General features: G+C 40.7%; 1 protein-coding gene across 1 annotated transcript in view; it reads left to right on the forward strand.

Annotated features, from left to right (window-relative positions):
* Positions 1-659: 659 nt before the first annotated feature.
* Positions 660-16193, forward strand: part of zbtb20 (zinc finger and BTB domain containing 20) — a 40862-nt gene continuing 25328 nt past the window's right edge. Inside the window, exon 1 of the mRNA XM_030068731.1 lies at positions 660-890. The gene's annotated coding sequence lies outside the window, so the exon portion shown is untranslated. The remainder of the gene's footprint in view (positions 891-16193) is intronic.

Consider the following 16193-nt stretch of genomic DNA (forward strand, 5'->3'; position numbering starts at 1 on the left):
CCGCCTGTCGGGGAGCGTGCTGTACTGGCAGCTGCGTCACCCAATGCCAAGTTCAGACGCATGATAGACACATAACTGGCAATTCCCTGTCCCTTTTGATCCAGATTGGGGATAGATTTGAGAGTTCATTCAGCCGGGACACATTCAACATTACAGTTTTGAACAGCGGGTTTGTAGCCTTACACGTCCAAACAAAATAAAATGACAGGTATGTGGGTGGTGTGGAAGCTTTCCCGGCCGTGCACAGTCACAGCCAGCGAGTTATAACATGACTAAACAGTTGCGGTTTTCAGTACCCACGATGGGTTTGATAAGGGGAATTAATGCTTGTTGCTGCTGAGGCTGAAGCAAACTTGATAAACTTGGGTAGGAGGAAGATTACTACTACTACTACTACTATCACTATCAGCACTGCTGCCTCCATAGAGCCATAATGGAGCCGGTTTCACCGTCCCACTGTGCTCTCTGCGATTGGGGCATAATAACGTTGTGACCGATTTATGATCCAACCCAAGACAGTGCACGGCTCTTCCAATAGCAGCTTTAAGTGAAAAGGCGTGCCTGCCTGCCTGTCCCCCCCCCCCCACCCCCCCCCCCCCCCCCCCCCCCCCCCCCTCCTCATCCTCCTCCTCCTCCTCCTCCTCCTCCTACCCCTACCCCTCAAAGTACTCGATGTATAGTTAAAAAATGGGAGGGCACACTTGAACCGAGCTCCTCTATGAAGGTAGGCTGCAGCGTGTGTTTATTGATGAGATGAAAAGAAGATGGAAGTGAGAAATGAAACAAAGTAAAGGAACATATTAAAAAAAAACTACAGGCTTTGTCGGGGAAAAACTGGGGGGAGCCGTGGAAACGCTGTCGCCACTTTTTGAACGAGCTTCGGACCGCAGGTAAGAAATTGAGAAAAAGTAGGAAAAGGGACGGGTCTTTATAATATCTATAACGCTATTATTAAGAGGGGGAAAGACAGTAATTTCCTCTGTCACAGACTGAAAAAAATCCTTATTGACTTTTGTGGCTCTATGCATGAAATACCATTCACTTCTATATAGTTCCCGCTGTCTTTACCAAGCAAATATTAAGCTAGTGTACAGCATAATCGGAAACTTCATTTAAAGGGTGAGCTTACACATTCAATAAATTGTGACGCCAATACGAAATGAAACGGATTTTGCAGGGGGGCTCAGTTTGGACTGCCAGGGGTTTTGTTGTCCATTTATATTCGACTACAAAAAACGCGCTGCCCTGGCATGACGCAAGTTGCCCATCTGTCATTATTCTCAACATGCTCCTTTACCTTTAGCCCTATACTTTAGGATTTGCTTGCGAGCCGGGCAGTCAACACTTGAGAACAATACTCTTCGTCAAAACTGTTCCGTGGCTCTGTTTCCTTTCAATCAGCGATGCTCCCAAGCTGCAAGCTCACATTTTACACATTATAAGCCCCGGAACAACTGTGGCAGCCGACGTGCGCATTTGGCTTTTAGGTCAGTTATTTGAATTAGAAGAAACGTGTTTTCCTCTGTCGCTATTAACCGCTGTGTTTTCATCAGAAGCCAGTTTCGGGATTACATTTCAATTTCTTTTAACTTGCCAGGAAAGTGTGCTGGTTTCGATCTCCGAAAATACATAATTATGGCAATATAGCTTTAATACCACGCTTGTAGTCAGACAGACGTCTAGCCTACATTTTTTATGAATTACTAGAAATATGGTGTGGCATTTTGTCAGATTAAGTTACGTGAAGATTTGCTAAGTAAAACAAGAGGAGGGCTGAACAATATTTTAAGCGTGGTGTCTTGAGCTGAAAAGACACTGCGGGGTTCAGTCTGTGTGATAAATCAAAACTATCCAGTGTGACTCTGCTCTGGATTTTTTTTTTTTTTTTTTTTTTTTTTTTTTTTTGGGTACCGTGTGTTTCAACAATTGAATTGATCACTTTGATTGTCGCAATACGCTTGGATTTGTGTGAAAAATGTTTACGGTGGCTGGGGTGTTTTGACAAAAGAGAAAGAGTGGCCTAGATATGGATGCTGTGGTGTAATTAAAGTTGCACGAGACTAGGCTTCCTGCGTTCCTTTTTTGAGACATTTTTTGTTGTTGTTGTTGTTGTTGCAAAATATTCAGTGCCAAGTTGTGATTCCCTTGCTTTCGGGCCGATTTAGAGCTAGTTCTCCACTCGATTAAGTTGGCAGGAATTATTTGTATAATCGGTCTTATTGTAAGTGAAATTAAATTGTAGCCTGTAGCCATTGCACCCCCACCCCCCCTCCCTCCTCATCCTCCTCCCTCCTTCCTCCTCTTCTCCCAAAATGCACTGAAAAGGCCATGGGAGGTTAAACAGGAGTAGCATGACAGTCTGTTCTTTGGGCTCCATCTTTGCGTCTCCGTCGCGCGCGTGCATGTGTGTGTGTGTGTGTGTGTGTGTGTGTGTGTGTGTGTGTGTGTGTGTGTGCGTGTGCGTGTGTGTGCGCGCGCGCGCGTGTGTGTGTGTGTGTGTGTGTGTGAGAGAGAGAGAGAGAGAGAGAGAGAGATGGGGAGAGAGAGTTTGGAGATGGAGACAGAGGGTTCGTGCGTGCGTACATGCTTGTGTGTGGCAAACAGATGTTGTCCCATAGCGCTTGGCTTTGTCAAATGAAGAGTAATAGTGCATATTTATGATGGGCATTGACAGTTCATCACATACTTTCTACAGCACAACACCCCGGCGTGGCAAATGAATATTTCGGCGCAGATTAATAGGCGCAGGCCCGCCTAGCTCAGAAGTTATGTGCGGGCATAATGCTCGGCGTCAACACATTAGTCATGTCAGAGATAGTTGTGGCGTGGTCATTTAGCCAGTTTTCCTCACGGGCTCAGGCACGACAAGTCGGCCGGTCCCGGGTTTGATCTGCACACAGGTGAGCCTGTGAGCGCACCGGTGCTACCGGTGCTCTGCGCGCGTTGAGCTGCTCCAAGCGCAGAGATAGCCCCATAGTCCTGTCGATGTGTACTTGGTGGTGTGAAGAAACACTTGTATTCTTATTTCCTAAATCACATAACCTGTTATGCAAGGACTTAGTGTATGTGTATCAGTGCAATCATCAGTTCTGTTGTGATCACTTTCTCTCCCTCATGCTTCTAATTCAAAATGTGTTTCCACTACATAAATGGTTTCTAAGCCTATAGGCTAGGTTATGTAATTGATGGTTATTATGTGCACCAGTAAAAAAAAAAAAAAAAAAAAAAAAAAGATCCTCTGAATGGATGCACTTGGAGAACACAGAATATGCAGCTGGGGTGTAGTATAATACATTTGCAACACATTTTGATGTGAAATAGACTCTGGGAATAATTAGAAATCTGTCCTGTAAAATGTACCGCATTGATTTTTAGGCTGCATGGGAAAGAGTTGCACACTAAAAATTGACTGTGTCACAACTTATGTAAGGTAAATTGGGTTTAATCCGTTAAAGTGAAAAGAAACCCTGCATAAATGTAACACATATTTTTCTTGGCCATTGAATTGTTAGCTGAGGATTTTTTTTTCTGTGTGCGTAAGTGAGCTATTTCTATGGAGAGTGGACTTGATTTTTCAAAAACTCTTGCTTTTGTCCAAGCAAAGAGAGGGTGTATCTGGGAAAGGGGAGACAGACATTATGTGCCTTGGGTGTTTGTAGTTCAGAGTATCAGGTGCCCGGTTTTATCCATGTGAAGTCGCTAATAAGCATTTTTATGTATATATTCCACATTCGCATTAATATTCATTATGTTTCAGCCATTGCCATTTGCCCGCTTTCTATGTCAACGTTAAAACTCGCCCATAACTCATGAATATTTAAGGGCATGTCTGCAGACCAAGGAGACTCATTAATATATGAAGGAGACGTAGCAGATATAGACCTACTCAACTCGTGACTCCACCTTTTTAAGAAGGCATGGAGAGATATGAAAGGCGGGTATTCAGCTAATCCGCACCCAGCAATCAATCCCACTTTTTCTTTAGCTCCAATTAACCAGCCTTCACTCGTCATCTATACTGTCAGCTTCTCCCTCACTTCACATTAAGCAAGTTGGATCGCACAGCCTCGTCTTTTATTATCATGACAAGCGACTCTCCCTTTGTAGTAGTTGTTGACCAACAAAATCACTGAGAATTGCAGCCACCCGTAAGTCATCCCTCTGGCCCCCAGCTTTCAACCATTTCTCAACCACGACACATGTCCATGACATTCCATTTTTAATCATGTTAAGCTGATTCGCTCACCTTTTTGTTGAAGTTGTTTACCGCTCCCACCTGATCTTTTAATTTCACTGAAGTGAAAATATAAAAGGATACCCTGCAGTATTCATGTAATCAGTGCTGTCTTGGAAGAAAGAGCTCACAGAAACAATCATCTTGTGCATTTACACAGATGGCAGTTGATTATTCAAAACAGTTTTTTAGGCTTATTAAAGGCACTGCTGCCCAAATAGACACGATAGAGACATCACAATGTAGCTTCCAAAATGCTGCATTTTTTGTAGTTTATTGTTCCTACAACACCCTGCCATCCACACAAGGTTTTGCCTAGGTGATACTGGTACTGGCCTGTAACTTGTATAATTAAGTTTATAAGTGTATCGTTATGCCTTTTTTTTTCAAGACAGCTTTCTTATAGGATTTTTAGAGTTCTTTGTGCGATCTTGGACAGTGTATTGTAGAAAGGAAAGGTGTGAGAGAGCATGCAACCCTAAGTCACGAGTGGAATTCCAATTCACTTTCATTTTATTCACATTAGTTCACTGAATCATGCAGCAACGTGCCTCGTTCCATATTTTCGTTCAGGCAAAAACAAACGAAAAAAAAATCCATTAAATTAAGGAATGGAGTCTCAGTGTGGTTGCAAATTAAAGAAAGTATGCAATATGTGCAACCAATACAAATCTACACATTTTTGTTTGCAGCACTATAGTGGACTAGTTTCCTTTACAGCTCAAGAAAAAAAAAATGCAGGTCTAGGTAGACAGTTTTATAATAGTAATAACAACAGACCTAAATGTATACAATAAAAAGGAACACTTGAGTATGGTGTGACACTTCCTGTTACACTGGTGTACATACTTGGCAGCCATTTTGGGGAGGCAGTACAATTACAATGATATAGCTAGCCACTTTGGTGGTTTGCCTCCCGAATGTCACACTGCTTGTTAGCTGCTTGGTTCTCTTATCTTAGACAACATTTATTTCAGGATGCTTTTTTTCCCCCCAAACGTCTCCACATGATACTCATTACGAGGATATTCCCCCTGAGATCAAAGGGGATCTTTGATGATATTGCCAACAGAGACTGGTTTTTTAGGTTTCCATCATAAACTATAAAAAAAAAAAAAAAAAAATGTCATATTCTCAGCTACAGAATAGCCAGTAACACTTGACACTTGAAGATTTGCTTACGGCCACCACATCAAATTTGTTAACTGTTGCCATATTCCTGTTTTCCAGAAATTATAACTGCATTACTGCAATTGAGTCCCCTAGTTTTCTTTGCCAAGTCTTACCCCCCCCCCAAAATTTTGGAGAAGTATAAAATTATTTGTTAATAAAAAAAACATCATGCTTGCTTATGTTCTCAAGTTTTTATTTAATTAATAAAAAAAAATCCAATAAGTTAAGTACAGTAACATCAAATTAATGGCTACTAGCTACCTATTCAGAAAAATCTTAACGGCAGATTACTAGATGGATAGATGATATACTTCTGCAAGCGAAAAAAAAAAAAAAAAAAAATGATGATATTCTAAGGCACCAGGCAAGTATCCTTAATAGATAAGCTGGCCGTTTTAGAGAAATAAAAACATTTTGAAGACTTACTTAAGTTCTATATTTTTTTAATGCAGCCAGACACTAATTTATTATACATTCAGAATGCTTAATCATGAGTTTCATAACTAGTACATTTCACATTTAGGTGAAATGTACTGGTCATGGAAACTTGTGTGATGAAGCAGTTTTTCATACATGATCCTATGACTGCCACGAGTCCAGAAAAGAAACATGTAAAAATCTAGGTGAGGACCCTCTCTGCACCTGTACCTGCGTGGCTCGTCGCTGCTTTCTGTCAGTGCAGCAGAGACAGTTCATTTCCTGTATCTGTGCCATGTGGCTGCCCTGCCCCTTCAGGAGACGAGCGCGGCTGCATCACATCCACCCGCCGTCTGTTTCTGACAGCATTTCCAAACGAGGACGGGGGGTGACCACGCCCACTTATGAGACCAGAAGTGTGTACCATGTAATGCCATCGGTGCAGCTTGCGATGCGTTATCGGGTATTCGTCAGTGCGTAGTGGTGAACACAATGTTTGATGCGCCCTGTGTTTGGGAGAGCCATTTGGGAGAAGAAGGTTGAGTTGGTTAGTTTGTCGTGGTGTTGTTGGTTTTGTCAGGAGAATTTTGTTCTGCCATTAGGTTTCCACTGCTAGGCATAAGCAATGTGGTCTGTTTTGGCTCTTGTTTTTTTTTTGTTTGTTTGTTTTCTATAGTTGTCTCGGGGACACATCCGGCCTGTCAGGTGAGTAACCTGCTTGCTAGTGGCCTAACCGGACTTCTGGTTTGAGTGTTCAAATAACCCACCGCTAATCTGCATGAAGCTGAGGGGTGAGTGGGCTAGATTAGTTTGGGTAGGTAGTTACGGTAGAGGGGGGCTTCTACATTGGTATGGGACATTATTGTGGCCTTTTGTGCACACTAGAAGATCTTGATAGCACTATTTGTTGGCTCTATTGTGGATTTTTCTGTCACTAGTTTGGAAAAGAGCATTTTGTTGCTGCACCGTCTGAGGAGTGTATGGGTGGCTGTGCTAAAGATCAGCTTTTAAAAATAAAGTTGCAGGCTGTTAAATTGGGGTTGGTCAGAGACAGTTTCTGGGGATGTTTTGCAGGAAGGAGAAAGGTCCTTCTTGCTGTCAGGGCCCCTTGATGTTGTAAATAATTTGCTTTTCTTGCCGAAATTCAGTAAAAGAGATCCATTTCTTTTTCTCTGTATTTGAATCTAACCAGTTCCTTGCCTCAGCAAGGAGCTGGTTAAATTTTGTTGCTGCAATTTGTGTTGTCAGGGAAAGAGCAGGATGTGTCCTTGGGTAGTGAGAACTTGAGCTATAAATATGTTAAGGTTGCTGTACTGAAGGTGCACAAGTAGCCCCAGAAGCATATGACCAGCATTTTAGGGCATGGGGGAAAATGGATAATCAGTCGCACATGGAGTCTCAGATGAGTGGTGATACTAAGGTACCCATTAACATTTTGAGAAACGCTGGCGCTTTCAACTCCTAAGTTCTGGAGTACATTTTGACACTTACTGGGAAGACCAATACTAGGAACAGAATCCTTGAGCTTGATCCTTGATCCTCTGTGACCTGCAGAGCAAACAGTGAGCTCGTCCATCCTTAAAGGAATTGTTTGGGTCTGTGCTTTCACTTGATGAGGTAAAAAATGCTCCCAGAACCTACCTTCTCCATGATGGCATTTTGGTGAGACAGTGGGTGCCTCATGGTCAGGTTTTAGTTGGCGATCCTATTTCCCAAGTTGTAGTCCCATCCAAGCTTCCCAGGCATGTGTTGAAACTTGCTCATGAGGAGTCAGGGCACTTAAGTTTTCAGAAGACATATGACAGAATTTTGCATCACATCTTTTGGCCATGGCTTAAAAGGATGTTTCTCTGAGCATCAAAACATGTAACACTTGGCAACCAACTGGGAAGCCGAATCAGGGCATTTAATCAGCTCTGTCGCCGTCAATTCCAGCTATTAGTCAACCATTTGAGCACCCTCTCATTGATTGTGTGGGGACTCTGCCCTGTGCGAGGCCCTGTAACCAGCATTTGCTCACAATGATGTACCAGAGCACCAGGTATCCTGCAGCTCACCCTCTGCGCACAATAACCACAAGGTCTATTGTCAAGTAAAAATGAAAAATCTTTGACTATTAGTGAGTACACCTTTTTAAGCAAAGTTTACTGGTTCCCATTCAGTTGTTAAACATGCTCCAGACCACATTTATTTGATTTCAAATCCTGGTTACAGGAAGCCTGAACGACTGTGCCATGTACATTTGGTTAAACCTTACAATGCTTGCTCTTCCAGTGTACCCAGTGCTGACCAACAGAAGTTGATGGCTGTGTCCCGTCTCGGTGATGCTCCAGCCACTTTTCAACATCTCATGAATCGTGTAGTCGCTGGGCTGGAGGGCCTTGTTGTTTATTTTGATGATTTGGCGGTCTACGGTGACTCTTGGGTTTCTCACATGAAGCGGGTGAGAGCCCTATTTGATGGTTGGGTTTAGGCAAACCTTACAGTAGCTCTTGCAAAGTGTGCGTTTGCTCCTGCAACTGTGTCATACTTGGGTCAGGTGGTTGGACAGCTGTGTGTGGCTCCTATGTGTGCCAAAGTGTTGGTGGTTGAGTGGTTTCCACCAAAAAGGGGCTTATGTGGTTTCTTGGGATGGTGGGATATTATCGTGGCTTCTGTAAGAATTTTTCCACTGCTGTTGCTCCACGAACTATCAACTGTTTGGTGGTGGAGAAGGAGGCCCTTGCCTTGATCTGGGTCCGGCAGCATTTTACAGTATTTGTGGGGCCTGACGTGTCACCGTTAGTGATCTACACAGATCACAACTCACTGCCCTTTCTACAGACCTCGCGATGTCCAAATCATTATTTCTGCAGTCTCATGATCTTGCCATCCGGTATATTAAATGCTATTACAATGTGGTTGCGAATGTGTTGTGACGGGCGCCAAGATTGTGAATAGTGACTTGGGTAATTTGAACTAGTGACTAGTGAATCATTTTCCTGTTCTTCTGCTGCTGTGTTCCCCCTTTTATTACCTTGAAATCAAATTTATTGGTGTGTTGACAGATATCCTGGTGTGAAGCCCATGCTAATGGGACGAGAGGGTGGTGAGCGGTGCCTTGTGGCCACTTTCTGTCATTGCAGATTCCGGTCATGGGCGTGGCATGTCCTGATCAGTGTCTTCTAAAAACTTGCTGAGCCTCAGTGGCTGTGTTCTCCTTTCTGAGACACCATTTGCTTGCCATCTTTTTGCACCACACAACACTCCACACATACCTTTGCCATTCATACACTCACCTACACTCTTCATTCCACTGAATACACAGACCATGGTTGACTTAGGTTCATCCTTTGTTCTTTTCCTTTCCTAAATTAGTTGCCAAATTGCAAACGTTTTGTCATGGCCGTGCGGCCTGGTTTTGTGACAACAGCCATGGACATGTTTTCCAGAAACTGTAGTTGTATAATGCTTACTGCATTATATAGCTATTATGTAAGCTTCAGAGAAATATCAAATTGTTGTTAAATCACATCATGCTTGCTTATTTTCTCCAGTTTTTCTTACTTTCTTTTTTTTTTTAAATCCAATAAACTAGTACAGCAACATCAAATTAATGACTACTAGCTAGCTACTCAGCAAAGTAGACAGCAGCTAGCCAAATCTAAATCTAAGTGGATAGATAATATACTTTTGCAAGCTGATATATTAGCACACTTGACTCCTGGGTAGCTGGTTTGAATCAGAATCAAAAATCCTTCTCTTTTAAAGTCTGAATTATTTTTATTTTTTGAAATAACACAACAGCAAAAAACCATAGTGAGACCATACAGTCTGTTTTGGTATTCAAGGGATGGAAATCCCCTTTAGATACGTTTGCGCATCACAGAAATGCTAATGTTATGATGAGTTTGCTGTAATGATATCCTTAGGTACAAGGCGAGGATCCTCAATAGATAAGCTGGCCATTTTAGAGAGATAAAGCCATTTTGAATAAGACTTACTTAAGTTCTATATTTTTTTAATGCAGCCAGACACTAATTTATTATACATTCAGAATGCCTAATCAAGAGTTTCATAACTGCTACATTTCACATTTATGTATACCGACTCAATCTGTCAATTTAGTGAGTAGGAATTCCAAAATAGACCCCCACTTCACAGTTTTAATTTAAAAATATGCATAGAGAGTGGTCGTGAAAATGTGTGTGATGAAACTGTTTTTCTCACACAATTCTATGACCGGCAGAAAAACAAGCATGTAAAAATGTAGGTAACACAAGGGTGTGGTGTGTGTATACCAGAGAGCATAACAGTGTGTGTGGAAAAAAAAAAAAAAGAAAAGAAAAGAAAAGCCTCACAACAGATTTCCCCACAGCTAACGTTAAGGCGTGCGTTTCAGTTTTTCAGAGGACTTTTATTTTGTAAGCGCCACTCACTGCAAGTATCACAGGAATGCCAAATGAAAGCAGACAATGAGGCCGAATTAACATTTGCGAATGTGCCATGTTGTTGTCATGAAGCTCCGGTGCAGGTGTTATATCTCCTGAAACGGCATGCATCTTAAATTTCTGAAAAGGCTAGTGCTGTTTTAGCAGTAGTATAATATTTACTAAATGTAAAGGAATTTAAAATCAAGACACACATTTACCCCAGGGCAATCCTACTGACCCTTAGTTAAAAAAATAAAATAACATAAAAAAAAGGAGCCTATTTTATGGCTTCTTGTAGTGTTGGCGGGAGCAATTTTCTATTGATTTGATTAAATACATGTGGATAAAATGTGTTTTTTAATTGTTTTTATGATACATTTTTTATATAAATATACATCTATAGATGATAATATTGGTCAGCATTTATTGTGTGAACAGAACTAGAATCCATTATTTTCAACTCTTCTGTATGTTGCTTCATGCGAACATGCATACATACAGATAGAATCAAGTTGGGGTTGTGACCATTTGTTTCCATTACCTTTGCTGAAATTGCAAACAGACTGTCGATGCATGCCTCTCTGTATTGGCAGCATCGGTTGAAAAGGATTTTGATTAAAAGTCAGGGGTTTGGGACAGTGTGCTGTGTGACCCCGGTATCATCTCACAGTAAACTGTAATGAATCTACAGGTACAAGACGTACAACAGCTGACAAAAGCTTTTCATGGCATTCAAGAGCTCCACTCCCAAAATCTAAATGAAAATTGGTGGTTTTATCTCTTTATTCTCTGTCAAACTTGCCGCAGAGGAGTGTGTTTGAAAGCTGGAGAAGCGTTTTATTTGCAGAAAAGAAACAAGTACGCAGGCCCAGGCATTCAACTGATGTGAAAAATGTATCCTGGATTCTAATAGCGAAGTTGTATGTTTGCCAAGGAGCATGTGCGTCCTCAGTTCACCCTGCTACCCATATGGTTTTCTACAAGTCATGGTGAGATCACTGCCTCGTTGAAGGGGGGAAAGTATCTGGAGAGGGTTTGAGGAAAAGAAAAAAAATATAATAGAGTCTTCAGTTTTCAAACTGTTTTATCGAGAATAACTTCATGCTGTGTAATCTTTGCTTATGTCCTGGCTCAAGCAAGACTTTTTAAGCCTCATGCCAGTAAACAACAGTAACAGGAGCCTCAATGTTAAGACTGTGCACAGGCTCACTCGAGGCACACTGACAATGGTATGCAGTGTGCAATGGGTAAACTTGGGGGAATTATTTGCACAATAGTATTTGTGTTGTGGTTGTGTGTACCTCAAAATGAAGATTATTAGAACCTAAAAGTATTTCCACAGAATCATAACTTTCTTTTTGTTCTTTTTTTTTTTTCCTTGTCTGGAGCAAACCATTAGTCTTTTGAAACACAACTGGGTAGGAAGTTGCTGGCAGACATTTTCACTTGCTTGACCCAAGAAAGTAATGCTATCTTTTTAAATAAATTATTTTATGATGTGATCATTGTTATTGAAAATGAAACTGATACCCGGTCTCTGATACTATTGAAATTGTCCACCACCCTGAAACTGACCTTGATAAAACTGTGTTTTTTTTTTCTTTTTCTTTTTTGTTAAATACAGAAACTCATCATTAACTGTATACAACAGCCAGGAAGCTAAAGTTTTTTATCTGCCCAGTCGATCAGCAGGGTAACAGAAAAACACATGACCAACAGAGCAAACGTTGAAACAGATTTTGATAAAGATGACAACTGGTATGACCGATGCATTTATCCCCCTGGCTGCTTTCCAAAAGAACTATCAACTTATCTCTCACTTCTCATAACTGCAACATTTCCTATTCAATTCTAATTTAATCCTCGTGCCAGCTTTCATCGCTTCATCGAATATTCAGAATAAAAGTCCTCATAGCAGTTGTGCTTTTTTAAACTAAAAAATGCACATTCTTGTTAACAGTGAACATTTGCTCATGAAACCATTTTTCATAAATTACATACTAACGGTATACACACATCCCCTGTCTTTAAATGTGCTTATTTTCCATTTATTTAACCTTCAGCCAGTTAGTTTTTGGTATAGCTACTTGTAACTCACTCACTACTGACTGCATAGCTTAAGCTAGCAGGCCAGCTTACATTACATTTTTTTTAATTATCATTTTTATTTTTGTTATTTACAATTTATGAATTAAATAATATTTATGCATATTGGCAAACATGTTGCTAGCTAGTTAATTGATTTTCATTTGCTTATTCCCATTCAGGGTCACGCTATAGTCTTATCTCAACATGCATTGGAAAAAAAAAAAAATTAGAAAACTCCCTGGACAGTGACAGTCCATCACAGACTGAACACATTTTCATTCATAAATTCACGCTGAATTTGTTGTCACACCCCAGTGAATGCTGAATAAATGTATTGCTGCCGTCTGAGTTGTTCCGAAACTCTTAATTTGTAATGTTTACTAGGCTACGATATTTACATCTGAATTTCGGTGCGGCAGCTTGGCGAGGAAGCTCCCGCCCCTATTGACTGACACCTGAGCTGAAGGTTTTTCAGGTAACCATAGCGACTCTACCCCGTTTATCCAGCCAGCACATCATCCAGCTCAGATTTTCTATGATACAATTTACAGCCAACGTCTTATTTAATTATTTAAGCATGAAATACAATTTTACTGTGTAGCCTCTCTCCGGTTTCATATTTCATATTAGTTTTTCAAGGACAAAATAAGACCTGAAAAATTTCCCCCTAATTATAGCTAGTATCCATTAGCCCAGATTTTGTTACTGTGCTTACCTTCATAATACAGTGCTTATTTATTTTTATTCATCATAGAGGAAAAACATGATTTGGATAAGCTCTCCCTCTGCACAAAATGTTGCGTCCCGCGCCACCTCGTTGCATGCTGGTACGTATTCATGCATGTACTTGAAAACAACGTAATACAATGATTTTGTCTGAGGATCCACTTTGCACACTAGCGCCACTATTTTAAACGGTGGTTGAAAACAGCATTGGGCCTTTATAACGTCTCTGTGGTATGGTGAAATACAATGTCCTGCCAGTACAAAGAGCAATAACCAGTATAAACCAATCTCTATATAATCAATAACCAATCTAACTCAAAGGAAAGACTGCATTTACTGCACTGACCTATTATTCATGTGTATTGTTTATGATCATCATAAACAGAGCTGAAGGACAAGCGTGTAATCTCCCGTGGCAATATAAAACTACACCAAATGTAAATCCTCAATTTAAAGAAAAAACAAAATGTTAGCCTGGTTAGCTCTGTATTCAATAGAAACACACAACAAACCAACTGGGCTTGGCCTTAATCAGGCTTAGCCCTGCACAGCTCCACATAGCTAGGTTCTGAGTAATGCTAATGTTGGGGTTGAGGTGCAGCTGCTTGGCTAAAACTACAGTTCAGTACTAGTTTGAGTTTGAGTTGTAATAGTTCATACCATAAATGTTATATAAAACAATTCTGCCCGTCTGTCAAGGAGAGAAACACCCAACTCAGTATCGGTTTAATGCCTTTGATTTTTTTTAGGTATCAATAAAAGGAGGTTTGGGAGGAATATCTGGATGTTTCAGTCGTGCAACGCTGCTGCACTATGACCTCTCTGTGATTTACAGTGTCACTGGGCGAGGTGGAGCTGGTTGAGCTGGAATGAATGGAACAGGGGAGGAGCTTTTTTTTATAATCGGCGAAAAAAAAAAAAAAAACTTTGATCTTGAGCTGTGACAACAACCAGCAAACCAAATGGAGAATAAGTAGCTGAGAAGGCAACTCTTGCACCATATCTTTCGCCCTGCAGAGAACATTGTCGATTGGGTTGAAGAGAAAATCTCACAGTTAACCAATCAGTGAGCTGGGCAGGGGCTAACGGGTTAAAGCTGAAATGAAAGTAATTCCAGAGAAGAGGATGAGAAGTACACAGCTCAAGTGGCCTTCCTGTAGAGAAAACAATATATGTCTTGGTAACAAAGTATTAAATCATTTACGACATGGTATTATGTGTGCACTATATATAACATGCTTGAGTTGCATAAAAAGAGCGTGCATAGATACAGAATGTGCGCATGTAATAACTTCATATATTCATATATACACCAGTGTGTTCTCAGGGACGTGGTGTGAGGGAACTCGCCGTGTTGATGATACAGATCTCTGCAGCTGATCGACTGAAGTCTATAACATCCCTGGCTGCATATTGATGACAGTATTAGCTTTCAATATCCTTGTGAATTGTTTACTAACAACACCACCTTCCATTGCAAGCATTGTCAGCGCTGGTCAACTCAGATATTTGATTTTTTTTCCCCTTTTTATTATACCTGAAATTAAGCAATTTTTATGTGACAGCTTAAACGTGAACTGATTGTATCAAGAAATGATATCAATCAGTGCAGTCAAGTAAATTCAACTTTCATGGGCAAGTGGGTGAAATCAGTTTGAAACTTGCTTCTCAAGCCAAATAAAGCATCCATTTAAAATGAGTAAATAAATAAATAAAAGTGCACACATTTTAAGAAATGCCTAATTATTATATTTTAATTTGTTGACTACAAATTATGTTTGTTTTTTTTTTTTTGACATGGCATAATGAAAATGAAGGTACAAAATAACCACAATGAGTGGATAAGCTCTATCTCCTGCACTTGTGGCCTCGACATGTTTTTTTTTTTTTTTTTTTTTTTTCCCCTTTAGCCACTTCTGAGCTCCATAGCGAAGCACAGGAGTGGTGGGTAATAAAAGGAGGTCATGCATATAAGAAAACAGTCTGGAAAGCAGCCTTACAACATAAATTTACATGACGAAGCCCAAGGCATGGCCCTCAGCTAAAAAAATGGCAATTAACGCAGACTTTCATTTTGCTTAAAAAATTGACACACTGCTCCACTGTTGTGTTGCATCCAACATCAGAATTACATGAGCGCTTGCAGGAAGCTCAGCGTTGGGGCCGAGTCGTGTGGCTCATTCGAACCTCTGCTCAGGTATCACGGGCTCTTCGAAGTCGCTCTTTTCTGTGTCTATCCACTGGCTGCTGTGGTCTTGTCATCAGTTTTTTTTTGAGGGCTGACACTGGTGGAGCGTTATGTTCCATGCAGTCGTCTCCCAGGATGCTTTGCTGACTATTATTGCGTGCTCATTCTTTTGATGCATCTACAATGTCTTTTCAATGAGTCTGTAGTTTCACAGAATGAATCCGACTATTGCAAATGACAGGCCTCTCCGGATTCTTTTTTTTTTTTGGCTGCTCTGTTTTAGTTGATACCTTGTGCTGTGTAAATTCCAGTCATATCCACATAACTGGAACTTCTGTTGACATCGCTGTATCATTCATATTTTGATGTGACTGAAAAATGATCAGCACGTTCAATGTGTTGTGCTGTACATTTGAGTCATTTCACTCAAATGAGACTTCCAACCAAGTGGACTAGTATGGAAGTATAAAGTGTAGTAGCACAGAACCCCATCGTAAAATCTCATTTCCTTTGTCTCAGTTTTTTTTCCTTTATTAAATCACCGCCATGATACCAAAAGGGGGGAAATCATGAGTTTTGGATCTTTTTTTTTTCTTGGTCTTGTGAAATTCTTTAGCTGGCTTGCCTCACAATTAGGTATTGCAACACATTATTCTATGGTTCAGGTTTCCTGAAAACTTACTTTCATCTTCCTGCCCCCTTCACTCTTGGATCAACAGAAAACAGTACCTATAGGCTTCCTTTATTTATCTCAAAACATTTTGGTCCAAGTGTAATGCTGCAGTGTACACAAACCATGATATCAAGCTTTAATTGTTAAGTCAGCCTTCAAACTACAAGACTAGAGGTGCCCCTTGGTTGTGGTGTGTGTGTGCAGGGCACTCGTGTTTGTGTTCCAGTGGGTCAGCGTGACACATAGATGGGTCAAATGTTAAACGAGCCTGTGTGACATATA

This window comes from Myripristis murdjan, chromosome 14 (genome assembly GCF_902150065.1).
Source record: "Myripristis murdjan chromosome 14, fMyrMur1.1, whole genome shotgun sequence".
Lineage (NCBI taxonomy): Eukaryota > Metazoa > Chordata > Actinopteri > Holocentriformes > Holocentridae > Myripristis > Myripristis murdjan.